Source organism: Epinephelus moara, chromosome 18 (assembly GCF_006386435.1).
Source record: "Epinephelus moara isolate mb chromosome 18, YSFRI_EMoa_1.0, whole genome shotgun sequence".
NCBI classification, from domain to species: domain Eukaryota; kingdom Metazoa; phylum Chordata; class Actinopteri; order Perciformes; family Serranidae; genus Epinephelus; species Epinephelus moara.
The window spans coordinates 1,198,433-1,214,919 of NC_065523.1; the positions used below are offsets into that span (position 1 = coordinate 1,198,433).

The 16,487-nt window shown below is 39.5% G+C and overlaps 1 protein-coding gene across 1 annotated transcript in view; it reads right to left on the reverse strand.

Moving 5' to 3' along the window:
* The window catches only part of abat (4-aminobutyrate aminotransferase), a 155,268-nt gene extending 144,658 nt beyond the window's left edge, over positions 1 to 10,610 (reverse strand). The window contains exon 1 of the mRNA XM_050070268.1: positions 10,487 to 10,610. The gene's annotated coding sequence lies outside the window, so the exon portion shown is untranslated. The remainder of the gene's footprint in view (positions 1 to 10,486) is intronic.
* Between the last annotated feature and the right edge of the window lie 5,877 nt (positions 10,611 to 16,487).

Here is a 16,487-nt window from a genome sequence, read left to right on the forward strand (position 1 = left end):
TTGTGTGTATAGAAAATGTTTTAGATCTTTGAGTTCAGCTCATGAAAAATGGGAGCAAAAACAAAAGTGTTGCGTTTATATTTTTGTTCAGTGTAAATCCTTATGTCTACCAGCCACGGTAATGGTTTATCTCTGCTAACTTGTAACAGCTGACTGTTGACTGGACGCTTTAAGTTCAAGTTCCGCTTTAATTTATTTCTTTATAACAGTATTTTATTTAACTTTATTATAACAGTACTTTATTTAAAGTTATTATAAAAGTTATATGAACATTAATATATCAGTACTTTAACTTTATCATAACAATATTTATTTTAACTTTATAAAAACAGTGCTGTAACTTTATTATAACAATACATTTTTTTAAATTTTATGATAACAGTACTTTATTAACTTTATTAAAACAGCAGGGCTCCAGACTGCGACCAAATGGTCGCAAAATGCGACCAGTCAGTGTGAGTATATTTTACAACTACTCACTCGTGTGTGACCCGCAAATTTGCAGGGTTTTTTTTTTTCTCCATGTTGTCTAATGAGGGAGCGAGTCCACCAGTGTAGGCCAATGTGTTTGAGAGGGGGGAAGTCCAGGAGTGAATGATTAGTAAACCAAGAGGATCACGTCATCTACACTCATCAGTAGGCTTGTTCACCCTCTGGACTTGCAGACGGAGCCCTCGCGGACTTCAGTTGTACGTAGTGTGATGTTACTGTCATCATGTAAAGTCTGCGAGAACAGAGACTGCAAGCAGCTGATAGACAGCCCTCAAGACTGTTTTACTCGTTGCCGTGGAAAAGTTCAGCTATCACTGCTGTCATATTCACATGTCATATGTTCCTGCAGATAACAAGATATGAATCCTACGTATAGCCTTTTTTGTGACTGAACAAAAATGTATTAATACATCTCTATATAAGATGCCATAAAAACAGAAATGTTTGTAAATAAGGACAGGACTATAATTCAATAAATTGGGCATTACTTACATAGTTTACAATCATTACAATAATATCAGACTTCAGTTTGTTATCAGTCTCCAATTGCTTTAATTATGATAGATTAATTTATTAAAACGCTTTACAGGCTTTTTGTAATTCATGTTCATGGTTCAACCTCCAATTTACATGAATTCTCACGTAAATCAGCATCATATCACTTTGCTACTGCAGAGCAGACCTATGGCCTCTACTACAGAGGCTAAATAAATTGTGACTGACTATAAGGTTAATATTTTCAGAGGAAAAAAATACAAGACAACAGCTTTTATTAAAGATCAGTCAGATATAATTGGGCTTCACATCTGTACAGATGTTATTCTAAGAATCCTCACATCCCACTGACCACAAGTCTCTGTGATGCTAAATACTTCAATAATTAAAACTGTTAATATACAGTAGACTATGTATAGTTTATGATACAGTTAAAATGGCCAAAAATGTGAATAATTACATTGCATTGCGTTGAGGATGATTTAAGGTGTGTGTGTGTGTGTGTGTGTGTGTGTGTGTGTGTGTGTGTGTGTGTGTGTGTGTGCGCACGCTTTTGTAAATATAATTTTGCTTGCTTGGTTTCTGCTTAATACTATTCTGGGACGGTCAAATCAGCTGTCCTGTCCTCTGGTGACCTGATATTGCATTGACAAAAAGATTATTGTGTAACCACAGCTACAGTGAGCTGTTATCGAACACTGGAGCTAGTAGACTCCACATCCAGGCTACTTGATCTGCAGGCGTTTGATTGAAATAAAAATGCTTGTGACAGATAAAGAAAGGTGAATATTTCCAAAATCAAACAGTTCTGGGGGCCTGTTATACACTGCATGAGATAAATACATGGATCAAGAAAAGTTTATGGGTCACAACAAGTAACTCCACTGCCTAGGTCGACGCAGCATAGCTTAGCACCATATTGCATCATATAACAATGCCTGTGGCACACATCGAATGCACAGCACAGACAGTAGTAGCTGGGGTACAATAACTGTAATGTTAGGCAACACAGGAAGCGAAACAGCCCATTAAAATGGCCAAAATTGTCATAATATGAAGAATGCTGCCACAACTGTCAGGGCCAGGATTTCATAGAGTGTCTGGGTTATAGTTAACATGGACTGGGAACAAACTACATCCACTGAGACTGATTAATTTCCACTAAACCAGAATTTCTAAAGCTTAGGGTCCAACCCGCATGGAGCCACTCGTTGTGTACATGGAGTTGTTGGAGCTCTCTGGAACATTAGTAGTGTTTTAGCAATTTGTAGGCTGCAAGTTTTTTGACATTAATAATAATAAAACTTTATGATAGCAGGGTTTCCCACACATTCATTGAGTTGTGGCAGCCAGGCACAATTAAAACAGCTGCTGCCATGTTCTTATCTTCTATTTTTGGAGCTGGATTGCACTGTTGGAATATACTGTTCATTGCTGCACAGTTTCACAGCACAAGGTGTACACACAAACACAAACTGAGCAGCAGAGCATCAGGCCCGATGACAATGAAACTTAACCGTTTAATGCGTTTTTGAGTGTAAAAGTCACTCACAAACAGCTGCTCCTCTCATCTATTGATCTGATCTGATCTGATCTGATCAATTGATCAATTATCCAACCCACGACTTAAAACTCTACACAAACTGCTGCTGAGGGAAAAAAAAAGATTAGATCCACCTTGGCTGCATTCAAGGACCCGCAAAAACACAAAATGAAAAGGAGCGACACAGATTGATTCACAAGGACACACAAACAAGGAAAAACATCAGCCAGACATAGATTCTAATTCTGTGGGAAACACTGGATAGTATGTATATTTTCTTAGTTTATATTTTGAATAAGTAAATAAACATATTATTGTACTGTTCTATATCTGGTCATGGCATGCTTCTACCAAATATGTTGCAAATACATCAGTTTTGTGTGCTGTGGTTACCAAGGTTACCAGCCGCTACAAGGTATATCTGCCTCTACCACAGCTTCCAACTTGAAATTTAATTTCCAGAATTAAAGTGATGAAGATTAAAGCATTATTTAATCAAAAGCCTTGGACAGAGGAGGAAAGAGAGGTGACAGACTATAAGATTCTATTTTAACATCTCTGAACAAAGACAGTAAGTTTCATACATTTAGAGTAAACGTCCCTATTAAGCCTACGTACCATATAAGCCCACTTGTGACTTCTGAGTCAAATTTTTAAAAAAAAAACTACATCACCATTTTTGCTGACATGGTTCTTCCAATGAAGCTGCTTGTTACATAAATTATACTTTTTATTGTAAGCCAATCAGATTTGTCGACATTGAGTTATCGAAGCACATGTGTGACATGTGCCTGCTGCTCCCGGAAGAAGTTGCAAAAAAACTTCAGTGATTTTGGTGCCCTCAGAAAACAGCATTTTTTCCATATTTCTACTCCTGCTTTTGGTAAGCACTCATTTGTTATCAGAATTTAAGAGATTAGTGCTTTGAATAAAACATATGTTAGAATATTACTCGAATTAGAAATATTCTTTTCTTTTGAAGTCAAAATATGCATTTTAGCATACTAGCAAACAGCCCACATGCTGCATCACTACAGTCGCTGCATAGCATTGTTCATTGCAATGACATAAAGCATGATAAGCATGTACAGTTCACATTTTTGTATGCAGAATATATTATTATACTGTTAAATAGAGAATAAATGTGTATATTTATCTTTATTTATTTTTTAATTAACATTTTTACCAAGTGGGCTTAAAGGGGACACTAGCAATAAAATCAAACCGTTTAGGGTGGATGTAAATGAGTATAGCTAATTACTTAAATGCATGATCAATTGATACTTTTCATGTTATGTTAGTGCAGCATATATAGACTAATTTAATGTGGTTGTTTTTTAAAGACGTGTGTAGAAAAAAATATTCTGACTTTTAACCAGAAATTCACTTATGATCCCTTTAAACCCACCTGCTCCCATTAAGTCCACTTGACTGTGTTTCAATGGAGATTTTCTCCCTTTTGACTTTTGAACCATTTCCCTGCCTAACTTTGACCTCACCTGATCAATCAGCTCCATAATTCAGTTAATTAAATATCATTATATCATCATTTATTATCCTTAAAATATTAGTATTGCACCTGGAAACTGTTTTTCTTTTAGTCATTAGGTCTTCAGAAATCTTGATAAAAACATCTGCACTTTCAACCAGCTGGCTGGACCAGAAATTTTGGCCAATTCTAAATGCCACCAGTACAATGTACGATAGAGATACAGACAAAATGATAACACATATTGAAAGATGAAGTATCTTACTATGTAATGACGAAAACTCTGTCTGTGGGTGTGTCTGTGGGTATGTCTGTTCCACGTTTTTCTCCTCACTGACTTGGTCAATCCATGTGAAATTTGGCACAGTAGTAGAGGGTAATGGGAGGATGCAAATGAAGCAATATTACATCAATTGGCCAAAGGGGGACGCTATAGCAACCGACTGAAATTGCAAACTTGTATCTCATACATATCTCATGCCCCGTATGTCGTAGAGACATGAAACCTTACAGAGATGCCTCTCCTCATGAGGAACAAATTTGCCTCAAGAACCCATAACTTCCAGTTATATAGATTTTCCGCCATTTTGAAATTTTTGAAAAACACTTAAAATTGATCTCTTCCTAGGAAGTTTGACCGATCTGCATGAAACTCGGTGAACATACTTGGTAGATATGTAGAACAGGTCGCCTCAAGGTGACTGGATAAATTTAAGTCTAATTGGCAACTGGGTGGTGCTATAACAACAGAAAAATGCTTAAAAATGGCTAAAATGCGACCGATCGCTGTGGCTACCCCTGTCGCCGAATGTTTTTTTTTCTTTCTAATTTTTGGTATGACTAAGTCATGGTATGGTATGCTGTACATAATCACAGAAACTGTCAGTGTGTCATTCTGTCAGTCAGTTATTCTGTCTGTCCCATGTTTTTCTACTCACTGACGTGGTCAATCTATGTTTCCCATGTGAACTACCAGTGCGTCCCACTTTTAAGTCAATACAACATATAAACACTTTAACTATCTGCCTTTCAACGTGCTACCTCAACTACTAATGTACAGTTTTAGCCCACTAACTACCCCACTTTTGGCAATGGTACTACTGTACTTTCAATAAACCAATCGTACTATCAAATTCACAAAAACTCTGTCTGAATACATTGCTCTTCTTAATGGGTTCACTTGACTATTTAATCTGCAATTTCCTATGACCTGTATCCAAAACACACACCATGTGAAACTGTACGTGGGCAACTGTGCACTCAATGGGTATGGACTAGTTGAAGAGTAATTTCCATTATAATTTTGATTTTGTTCATGAAAATTTTTTTGGCTACATTCCAAAGAAGACATGTAAGTTTAGCTTTTTCAGTATTGACAGATAGGATTGTCAGTATTGATAGGAGTGGAGAGAAAATGAAAATAGCTATTGAGAGCTAAGAGATTACAGATTTTAATAGAAAAAGTTTGGATTGTTAAGATTTTTAAATATTTATTTATCAACAAATCATGAAGTGGGCTTATTTGGAACACCCATGGGCTTAAAGGGTACATTAAGTACCCATTAAGCCCATGCCAGACTTTTGACATATTTTGACAAATGAAACAATAGAAACATTAAAATTGGTATAAATGAATTATTGGCACTTCAAATGAGAGATTCATTTTAACTAAAATGTTCTCACTTAAATTGGGGCGGTATATATTAAAAATGTCTGAAAAGCAGATTTGGTGGGCTTAATAGGGACTAGGGCTGGGCGGTATACAAAATTTTCATATCACGGTTTTAAGAAAAAATCATATCGGTTTCACAGTATTTCACGGTATTTTGCTCAGGTTCGGCCAACTTGACATGCTGCTGTGTTGTGCTATGGCCTATTCAAGTGCCGGAATTTGTTATTTACCTGACAACGCCTGAACACAACACACGCTCCGCTCCATTCATTTGGGCTCCACTGACTGCGTACGGAAGCGACACGTAGAGAAGCCAGCGGGGTTGTTTACCGTTTGCCGAGCCGAGAGGCTGCATGTAGGCTGCATGAAATGTTAAAGCATTTTCCACCTAAGTTATTACATATATTTGAGTTATCTACAAGTTTACTGTACTGTTTGTCATCTACTCGCTTTCAAATGTCCGCCACGGACATTTACACAATGTCACGGATAAACATGGGTAAATGCATGAAAAAAAATCATCACATATCACCTCTGATAATGGTTTATTCATTTAAAAACACATTGTGCTCGTTTAGCACACTATTTCATGTAGTTTTTATCTGCTGGAGGGTCGCGTAGGGGAGCGTAGCGCGACACAAATAGAAGAGCCCCGTAAAATAGAGAGTTGTCGTGCGGCAGACGGGGGTTGTCGCGCCGCTCCCGTTGCTGGTGGAGCCGCTGTAATTGATTAACAGGGGGGCGAGCTGCTACGGGACTCGCGCTGCAGACGTGTCGCGCCGCTGACGTGCCCGGTGGAGCCCGGCCATAACTGTCTCGGACTCGGGACGGGTCGTCTTCAGTCAGGAAAATGCAGGTGCTCACCTGTGTGTGTGCGCTTTGTCTGTGTGTGTGTGTGTGTGTGCGCTTTGTGTGTGTGTGTGTGTGCATCGGGGCGAAACTCCGCCATGCGCGATACAGAGGGCAGAGGAGAATTGTAAACGGCGGTGCGTCGCTGCTAGTTGCATATAGGGGAAACACTGCTCTTTTTGGTATGAGTTCTTCTGGGTCATCGTGTACAGTTGCTTCGCTTTTAGGACTCTCTCCGGCAGCCATTCTCGCCTCTAATTTTTTCTATGCTCTCACTCTCACCCGCTCAAGCATGCCTGTGGTGTGCAGCGGTGAAATGGGTCCCCGCTGAAACACTTTCCCACTGCGCAGGTTCCGGACGTTGTTTGGGCTATTCACCGGTATTGCGGTATATGAAAAATTCATATCATAACGAAAATAAATACCGGTTTTCGGTACAAACCGGTATACCGCCCAGCCCTAATAGGGACGTTTACCTATCTTCCTGGTATTTCACCAGAGTAAACAGTAGATGATAATATTAGTGTGAAACCCTACACCCATTAGCTTTTTCAGTCTTATAAACAATATCAACTCACAAAATGTCAATAAAGGTAATATTCTTTGCCTAGCAAACAGAGAAACACAATTGTAAACCATCTGAATTCATGTTTCTCTCTCACATCGATCTAAGCATAGTTTAATAGCCTTGTTAACTCATCATAAAACACACTTAATTCAAATTTGACAGACACAAAATAAACTTATCAAAACTGTCTTATTTGGTCTTATTAGTTGTCTGATTAATTAGTCAACTATTGGAACAATCACCAACTCTCGTCTGGTTGAAAAAAACCCTTAATTCACCGAGTCGGATGCAAAAACATGATATTTTTCTCTCTCTGCTGTTGCAGCTGTTTACAGTACTGTAATGTCATCCCCATCATCCACAATCAGCTCAGCAGTCTGTTCCACCAATAGAGACTGACCTCTGGTGGTGCATGCTGTGCACTATACAATACATCCTAAATACATTATGAGTTTAACAGAGAGAAGAGTGTCTTTATTTTTGATGTTACTGAAACTGTCGGGATTTCTAAGTATCCCAGTATACCATAATACTGTAATAATATACTGTATAGCAAAGCCTAGCGATTATACAAGTTACTGACATACTGAGATATAGCCTAACAAGTAAAAAACGAACTGTTTCTTTTTTTATTCTTTGTCATTTTTAACAGTCAGTAAGTGGTTTTGACCCAGCATGACCCAATAGCCATAGCTGACTCATGAACACGCCTGATAGGATGCTGTGTGCAAAAAAAACTATCCTTTGTTAATTTCATAAAGCAGCACTTAGAAAAAACCCTGAAGTTGTCAACATGGGAAGAGCAAGGTCTTTTTTTTTTTTTCTTTTTTTTTTGATAATGTTAAAAAGTCATTTTTGGAAGTATTTAATCAAACATGCTTATAGGCATTTAAACAACTTTTTGTATTGGAGTTTGTGTTATTCTACATTTTGACACTAAGATTTCAGTTTTTACCCGAAATGTATGTTGCTTCCAAATATATCACTAATCATAAAAGAACGTGTTCCAAAATGTTTGTAGGTAAGAAGAAAATTTGGTAGGGTTCAGGACCACTCCAAAACTAATACACACAGATTCCTCTTGTGGTTTGTGGTGAGTTATAGATTAGCAAAATAAACGGTTGTTGTTACCAAAACAACAAAAAGATAAAAATATTCCAACAGAGTTAATGTTTGTTAGATATTGTTCAAAGAGTTCATAACACTTTGTTATTAACAGCTTAAAACAAGTCACTATTTTTGTCAAACATGAACACCTTGCTGTCCAGCACATATCATCTGAGTCCATCCATCTCAAGTTTTTGGGAATTGTTGTGTTCCAATGTTATGTCACCAAAAAACTAGACCTGACAAATAAGGGACTGTTCTTTATTTCTCAAAGAATGGTGGTGGGTGGGGTATGACTTCTTCTTGTTTTGTTTTGTTTTTTTGTTTTCTTGACGGTCAATATTTTTTCCTTGAGCCCTCCTGAGTGACTGGTAGAAAATACATGATCTTCCCTCCATGATAAATCAGTTGGTTCCCACACAATGTGTCCAAGGACTACCAATTTTTTTTTTTTAAATCCAACAATTATTTCTGTTTTTACAGTTTCTGGCTATGATAAATTGAGGGATTTTGGCATGTTTTCTTTTAAAAATTGCTTTTAAAAGCTTTTTTAAAATTGAAAAAAATATATTTTTTGAAAAAATCTTTTTTAAAATCGCTTTTTCAAAATTGCTTTTTAAAGCTTTTTTTAAGAATTGGAAAAAAAATGCTTTCCTAAAGTCAATTTTTCAGGCTTTTTAAAAACTAAAACAGATCTTTTTTAAAAGAAAATGTTTTTTAACAAAATGGCTTTTTAAAGCTTTTCTTTAAAAAAAAAAATACAATTTTTTTTTTTAAAAAGGTTGTGTTTTCCAGCTTTTTAAAAGTTAAAAAAAATGTTAAGTTATTAAAAGTTAAAAAATTGAAATCTTTTTAAAACTGCTCCTAAAAAATGCTTTAAAAAAAAAATAAAACCGTTTTAAAAATTGAGGGAAATTTTTTTTAAAAACTTGCTTTATAGAAACCACTTTTAAAAAAAAAACTCTTACAAAAAAAAAAATAAACTTTTAAAATTCAGTAAAATAAATAGAAAATAGAACCATTTGTATACTCGTCCCCGGTACTTAAATAATTATATGACATGCCTCCACCTTTTTGCACTACCCCCTCCTCCTTCTTAAATAATAAACAGTCTCTATCAGCTGCTTATTTTAAACCATACCACTTCTGTTTTCCCCATGAAAGGTGATGTACAGTGCATACATGCACTGGTGCCTTCCTGCCAGGTTCTGTTACCCATCACGTCACTGCAACTATAGATTGAAATGTTTTATCCTCATCACCACATCAATAACTTTCTCCCTCTACTTTAGTCTTGGCACTATGTGCAAGTGCATGGCAAGCCATAGACAACCAGTTTCAAAGATACTTAATCAGACTTTGCCAGTAAAGCCAGTGGAGGCCAGGACTAAAAACTGTGTACACTGTGTACAAATTTGGAAAATAGTTGACCTGCCAAAGCACCACTTGCAGCTGGTGATATTAGATTATTTAATTCTTTACTTGCTGATGTCTTGCTTGCTATCCAACGTGGGTCCAGGGACCTCCAGAAATCTTTAATTGAACTGCACGGCCCCTCGAACAAAAAGGTTGTCATTTAAGCTAGTAATAAAGCATAAACAGCTATTTTAAATATTTATTTAACAGTGGTTAATAGCCTATGCTGAATGTTAAGTTACAACTACACTGGATTTTTAACCACCCTTAAACTTAGTAACTTCATAAGGGGAAGGTGAAATGCTGCAGTTATTGATTTGGATCTAAAAGGAAGGAATGCGAGACCATTCTGCTCCTCTACAGTCTGTGCTCTAAACTCACATTCTGATAGTTCAGACATTTAAAAAGAAAAAAAAATGACAAAAAGTGTGTAGGCCTATTAAAATGCTCAATGCATTTCAAACTTGTTTTGTAGGGTGCTGTTTGTTCAAGAGTTTCTTGCGTAACTGGTCTTGTGTAGAATCTGGTTCCGTCCAGATCTGGCTGGCTCACAGATTGAGATTATGGATTGTTATAGTTGTGGATTATATTAGTGATAGATCGGTCAGCATATGAACCGACCTGTTATTATGTTGACGTTATGTTGTGACCGATGTTACGTCAGCTGCTTTGCTGACATGGACGCTATAGAAGGCTGCGCATCCTGATGCTTTGACGGTTCAACAGCACAAACACACGCCGAGCTGCGAGCGACTGTCAATGCGACATGATATCGGTTTGATCCAAGCAAGTCTCGCTGCAGACCCGGAGGTTCCTGAGCCGTGAGCCACTGATAAAATCTTTTAGAACACTTACCGAGGATCCAGAGACGACAGCGGGCTCTGCGCGTTGATCTCCTCGGTATAGGATGATTGATCGACGGCGGAACCGACCGGGGATTTGTCTTTGGTCTTCTCCAGACACAGCCGGGGCTCTTTACATGGGGAGGGGCTTGTTCACTTTCTCTCTCTCTCTCTCTCTCTCTCTCTCTCTCTCTCTCTCTCGCTCTCGCTCTCGCTCTCTCGCTTGCTCTGTTTTTTTGGGGTTTTTTTAGATAAAGCTTATGTGTATTTAAAGGGGACTCTCACCCTATTTCAGAATTTATGCATTTTATTCCTGTGGTCTAAGACAGTCCAAAAATAATTAGCGAAAATGAACAACTCTCTCCCAAATCCAAACTATCCATCCATCCATCCATCCATCTTCTAACCACTTCATCCTCTTGAGGATCGCGGGGGGGCTGGAGCCTATCCCAGCTGACATTGGGCGAGAGGCAGGGTACACCCTGGACAGGTCGCCAGACTATCGCAGGGCTGACACATAGAGACAGACAACCATTCACGCTCACATTCACACCTACGGACAATTTAGAGTTATCAATTAACCTAATCCCCAATCTGCATGTCTTTGGACTGTGGGAGGAAGCCGGACTGCCCGGAGAGAACCCACGCTGACACGGGGAGAACATGCAAACTCCGCCCAGAGGGGCTCCCACACCCGGGTTCGAACCAGGAACCCTCTTGCTGGCGACAGTGCTAACCACCACATCACCCTTGCCGCCCCAAATCCAAACTAGAGGTCTAAAACTCACATTTGTGATGTCATAGGGTATGAAGTCTGGAGCTGCTGCATCAACAATGAATGGTAAAAAAAAAAATGTTGTAGGTGACGCTGAGAGCAGCCAGGGGGATGTTCTGATCACAATGTTTGTTTACGATAACTTACCAGTAGAAAATCCTGGTGTCATGTAGGCTACATAAAATCAAACACTGCTGAATCTCAGTTAGCTTTTAGCCAGCTGAAAAAGGCCCACCAAAACAAATTAATTTCAGTTTAAGGCAACACTTACCTTTCTGGAAATTTTACACTTTTCTTTGTTAAGGTTAAAATGCCATTAATAAGCTGATGGCACACTAACATGTAAGTGAATTCCAACAGAGATACAGTAAAAACTCCATTCTCATATGGTTCTAAGAAAACGCCCAATCATTGCATTCGGACTGAAAGCAATCATTGGTTGGAGTTTTCTCCAGTCCTGTCTGTCTTCCCCACGTGGAGGCCTCTGACTGATTTAACCACTAGCGTAACATCTCCCCCCACCCCCGCCCCCGCGTCTGTGAGACAACAAATACGCTAGTAACAGGGACGCTTGTGGATATAAACTAGTAACCGGGACACTTGTGGATATAAACTAGTAACAGGGACGCTTGTGGATATAAACTTTTCTCCATAACAATGGCAGACAAATGCAGACCACCGCTTCCACCTCCAGCTGCTCCAACAGGGAAATCAGTTGGCAAAAGAAAGAAACGGTGCAACAAGAAGTTAATTCTTCAGTGCAATACAGTCGCGAGTTTCTAACAGACATTAGAAACCGCTACAGAGATCTAACGCTACAACTGAGAGAGCTCAGGATGTGTAGCAAGCTTGGCCTGCTACGTCGAGCTAGTCCTGAGATGACCGTGGTTTCGCCTGCTCTCAGGATGTGGAGTTTTTGACTGTGAAATGTTGACCCTTTTCATCTTACTATTGCACTATATGTTCTTTCTTAAATGTTGCACCAATTGTTTTTAAATGTTTTGTTTCTTTTTGCTTGGGGCATGCGAAATGTAATTTTGTTTTTGTGCTGCGCATAAAAATGACAAATAAAGAAGTTCAGTTCAGTTCATAACGTTATATATGACAACACAGCATCCAGTTGCTAATGGCTAACATTAGCCTACTATAGCGTAGCCTCTGAAACATTAACGTTATCTTCCTTGTACGTTTCCACTTCATAGTAACGTAAACGCTACTATCTAACGTTAGCACTGTAACCTTATTCTAAAACTCATCAGTCATCACTGACTCCGGTTGAGTTTTAAAACTCCGGGGTTGCGTTTGACTGTCTTGGTTGTAACGTTATACTCGCTCTCCTCTTCCGTGTATCTAACGTTACCTTAATGCTTGCGTCTATCATAGAAGTCATGAGGACGTAATGGAGGAGGGGGGAGTAGGCCGTTGGAGGGAGGTGGAGTTGCAGGAGGAGGGGGATGGGATTTTGGAGGGAGGTGGGAGTTGTGGATGTTCAAATTTTTTTAAGTGCTGTGTGAAATGCAAGAAAGGTAAGAGCTGCTTTAAGTGTATGTATTTATAATGGTACAGCTTTACCTTGCCATCAGACAGCCTCTTCCGACAGGGAATCGAAACCGTTATATCAAAGCCACCAGACTCCACTGACAAAAACAGTTATTTTACTTTGCAGAACACTGAGTTGCTGATTTACAGCAGCACCAATTGGTTACTGTGTAAGGCAAAACGTAGCAAATATTCAAATATAGCGTATAGTTACACCTATTGATTTTCATTTTTGGCTAAAATATGTTTTGCTGCTGCCCTGTCCACAGCATTGTTTAGCTTCTGTGCTGGTAGATTTAGTTTCTCTAAAATGATAGAAAAGCAACAAAGAACATAAAATAAGCTCAGCAAAAGTATGATGTCAGGAAGATTCTGTCTATATGGGTACATTATGTTTCAGAACTGAGAACACTACAACAGATTAAAGCTCATTTGGGTATAAGAAAGAAAACAAACATTCTGTGGGTCCATAGAAGCAGTCTCCTAATTATTGTCAATGGGGCAACTTTAAAAAAAAACAAAAAAAACACTGAGCTATCCAACTGGGATGAAAAGGGTCTTTAAAGGAGCAATAAGCGAAATTCATCATTTCTAGATTGAAGGAATTAAAAAATTGCTATGTGAAGAACTAGAGGTCTAATTTCATCTGGCGTATAGCATGACCTCATACACCCTCTCTCTGTGTTGATCTCCAGCCCCTTGTTTACAAGCCGGTCCGGCTTGTAAACAAGGGGCTGGCATATAGTGCTGGAGAAGCGAAAGTAGTGAAACCGGGGCTAACCGGTGCTTCCTCCTCAGGCTCCACTTCACTCAGCTGCCAGCACAGCCAGTTAGCCTCCACTAGCTCCCCAGCTAACGTTAGCCCCGGCTCTCCGTTTGGATCCAACCAGAGCACCGAGCCCTGGTTTGTTATTCAGGTTAATGTGGGAAGAAGCAGCGGGTATATCAGACAGCTGAGTGAAGTGGAGCCTGCGGAAAAAACACCAGGACCGTCTGGATGTAATAGTCTGTGGAGGTGCTGCGGTGCTTGGCTGCACAGACGAGGCGAGTGGGGTGGGGGGTGGAGAGCAGAGGTAGAGGGAGGAGTGACTCATGACACACTTTTACCCCTTTTCCACCAAAGCAGTTCCAGTGCTGGTTCTGGGCCAGTGCTTAATTTGGAACCGGTTTTCCTGTTTCGGCCGACAAAAGAACTGGCTCTGGGCCAGAAAAAACTGGTTCCAGAGTGGCACCAGTTCTTTGCTGGACTAGAAGAAAGAACCAATATGTCACGGGGAAGGGAGCGGGGTTATTGAGCCACACAGCCTCTGCAATGAATGCTGGAGGCGATGGTGGACGAAAGCGTAACGCTGCCGCAAACGGATTGTTTGTGATGTCTGCTCAGGTTAATGTTAACTGATCAACAGGTTAGCCTTGCTAACATTAGCTAACATTAGCAAGTTACTTAGCCATGGGCTCACCTACCAGCCCCCCTTTCAGTTGGCTAAACATTGTATGATGTGCAGTCGACGAGTCACTGTTTAAAGCGCTGTTTTTCATGTGGTCTACAGAGTTATCTGCCATCGAACAAGACGATGCTAACTACGAGCTAACGTCGCTACTCCACTGCAGCTCGCCAACACCATCCAGCAGCTCAGGTCAAAGCTACACAGCAAGGACCTGAATGATGCCCTGCTGCAGAAGCTGGAGACTGACACCAGTGTGTTTCTTCATGGGAAGTTTTAGTTTTGCACATTCAATGCACACTTGTCACTTTTATCATTAGCTTGTTTTTTTGTATTTAAATAAATTCCCTTCTAAAGAGACATGTCTGCTTCTGTATGTTTTCACTTAATGATGTACAATTAAACTGTGTAATAAGTTCAAGTAAAGCTAGTAAAAACAAGTCAAGACCTCAACAGGTTACCCATTTATGAAGATGCTTTTCATAGATGTCTTCAGTCACTGTGTTTATAAAGAAATGAGAACATGACAGCCATAATCATTTATATGAATTTATTGAACTGAAGGATGAAACAATATTGGTGACATGAAGTAGTCCAGCAAACACAGGTAAAAGTAGTCAGGTAAGCAGCAACAAAACAGCAAAAACAATGGAGAGTAGCAGCCAAAACATGTGCATCATACACAACCAGAACTAAATATAACAAACATTTGAATGGCTGGTTTTTAGGAGGCACCTCCACCGTCTTTTCAATCTCCCAAAAGCCATTTCCACAACCGACCGTGCACTGCTTAATCTGTAGTTATAGGTGTGTTGTTCATGGGGTCAATCTGGCAGTGTCCACAAAGTGCTTCATGAGCCAGCTCTGCATGGGGTAGGACAAAAATGTATAGGTAAATAAGCATGTTGAGTGGAGAGTGATCAATACCAGAATCAATAGCTACACATCCTCTTTTGTCCAGCTGAAACTACAATAAGCCCTCAGTTGTCTAAATAAGTACACAACACATAACGTTACACAATTGCATTGTGAATTGGCTGTGCTCTGCCAGCTAACGTTAGCTTACAACAAAGGCTAACATAACAATCTCACATTCAGTGTTAGTAAGAGACAAACCGTGTTAGGTTATTACCTGTCTTCTGGAGCGTAATTGCCGTCCATACAAATCTTGCCAAGCAGCACAAATACGACGTATCTGCCGTGTTTGGATGCCGATGAGGCCTCGTAGCGCCAGGAGTAACAGCTGCACAAGTACGTGGTCCGCCATCATTGTTGTTGTTGTTCAACGTAACTGACGTATACAGTGACGCAATGGCGTGGCACCCTAACCACCTCGAGCCATGGAAAAGCAAATTGGTCCTCAGCTGGTTCGCAAGTTGAACCAACTGAGAACCAGCACCAGCACTGGCCCCGAACCAGCACTGGAACTGCTTTGGTGGAAAGGGGGTATTTGTTTTGGTCTACAGGCAGTGCACAACAGCAAACCTAGCGGTGAAACGATTTCACTTTTTGCCCCTTTAAGAGTATTAAAAAATAAATTTCCATGCAAATTATGGTAACATTTGCAACAATGTGGAATCAACATGAAAATGAAGTTAATTAAAAATTACACTAAGTTAAGTTTACATGTAGTATTCGTCAGGCATGTATAAACAAGACTGAGTGAGAAACTGCTGAGTGTGACTCAATGTGATGCGCATAGTTGCCCATGCAGGCTATGATTTTAGCATTAGCCTGCGACCGAACAGCTCTGCAGAGGAAAAAAAAAGTGACACGGTGGCCAAGAAAGTTAACTGCTTTGGAGAAGAAGATTTTCTGGTATCCCTCTTTTGTCTGTACCCTGACACCTGCATGGAGTGGTGCAGGGAGTACGCTGTAGGTCGACACTGAAGTTAGCATCGCATTGGTTCCCTTGTCAAAAACCCAATGGGATTTTTCCATTGGATTTTGGATTACTGCAGAAAATAAGCTCTGTAGCAAACCAATGTTTATGATACTTACATGTTTTGGATAATCTTCACAAATGAACACCACTTTTATGATTTCTGAAGCCTAAATAAAATCATCAGAAGTAAAAAGCTAATGTCAGGCTATAAACAAACTAAACCACAGTCACATGACTTAAAGTCACCATCACAGCAACGCTGTAAAGCCATGTTTGGCGTGATGATGTTCTGTAGTCTCATTAAGCCACTTGTTAGCAACCGTCTTTTTAAGAAACATAAAAAGCCTTATAATTCACAGTGGGGTATTTA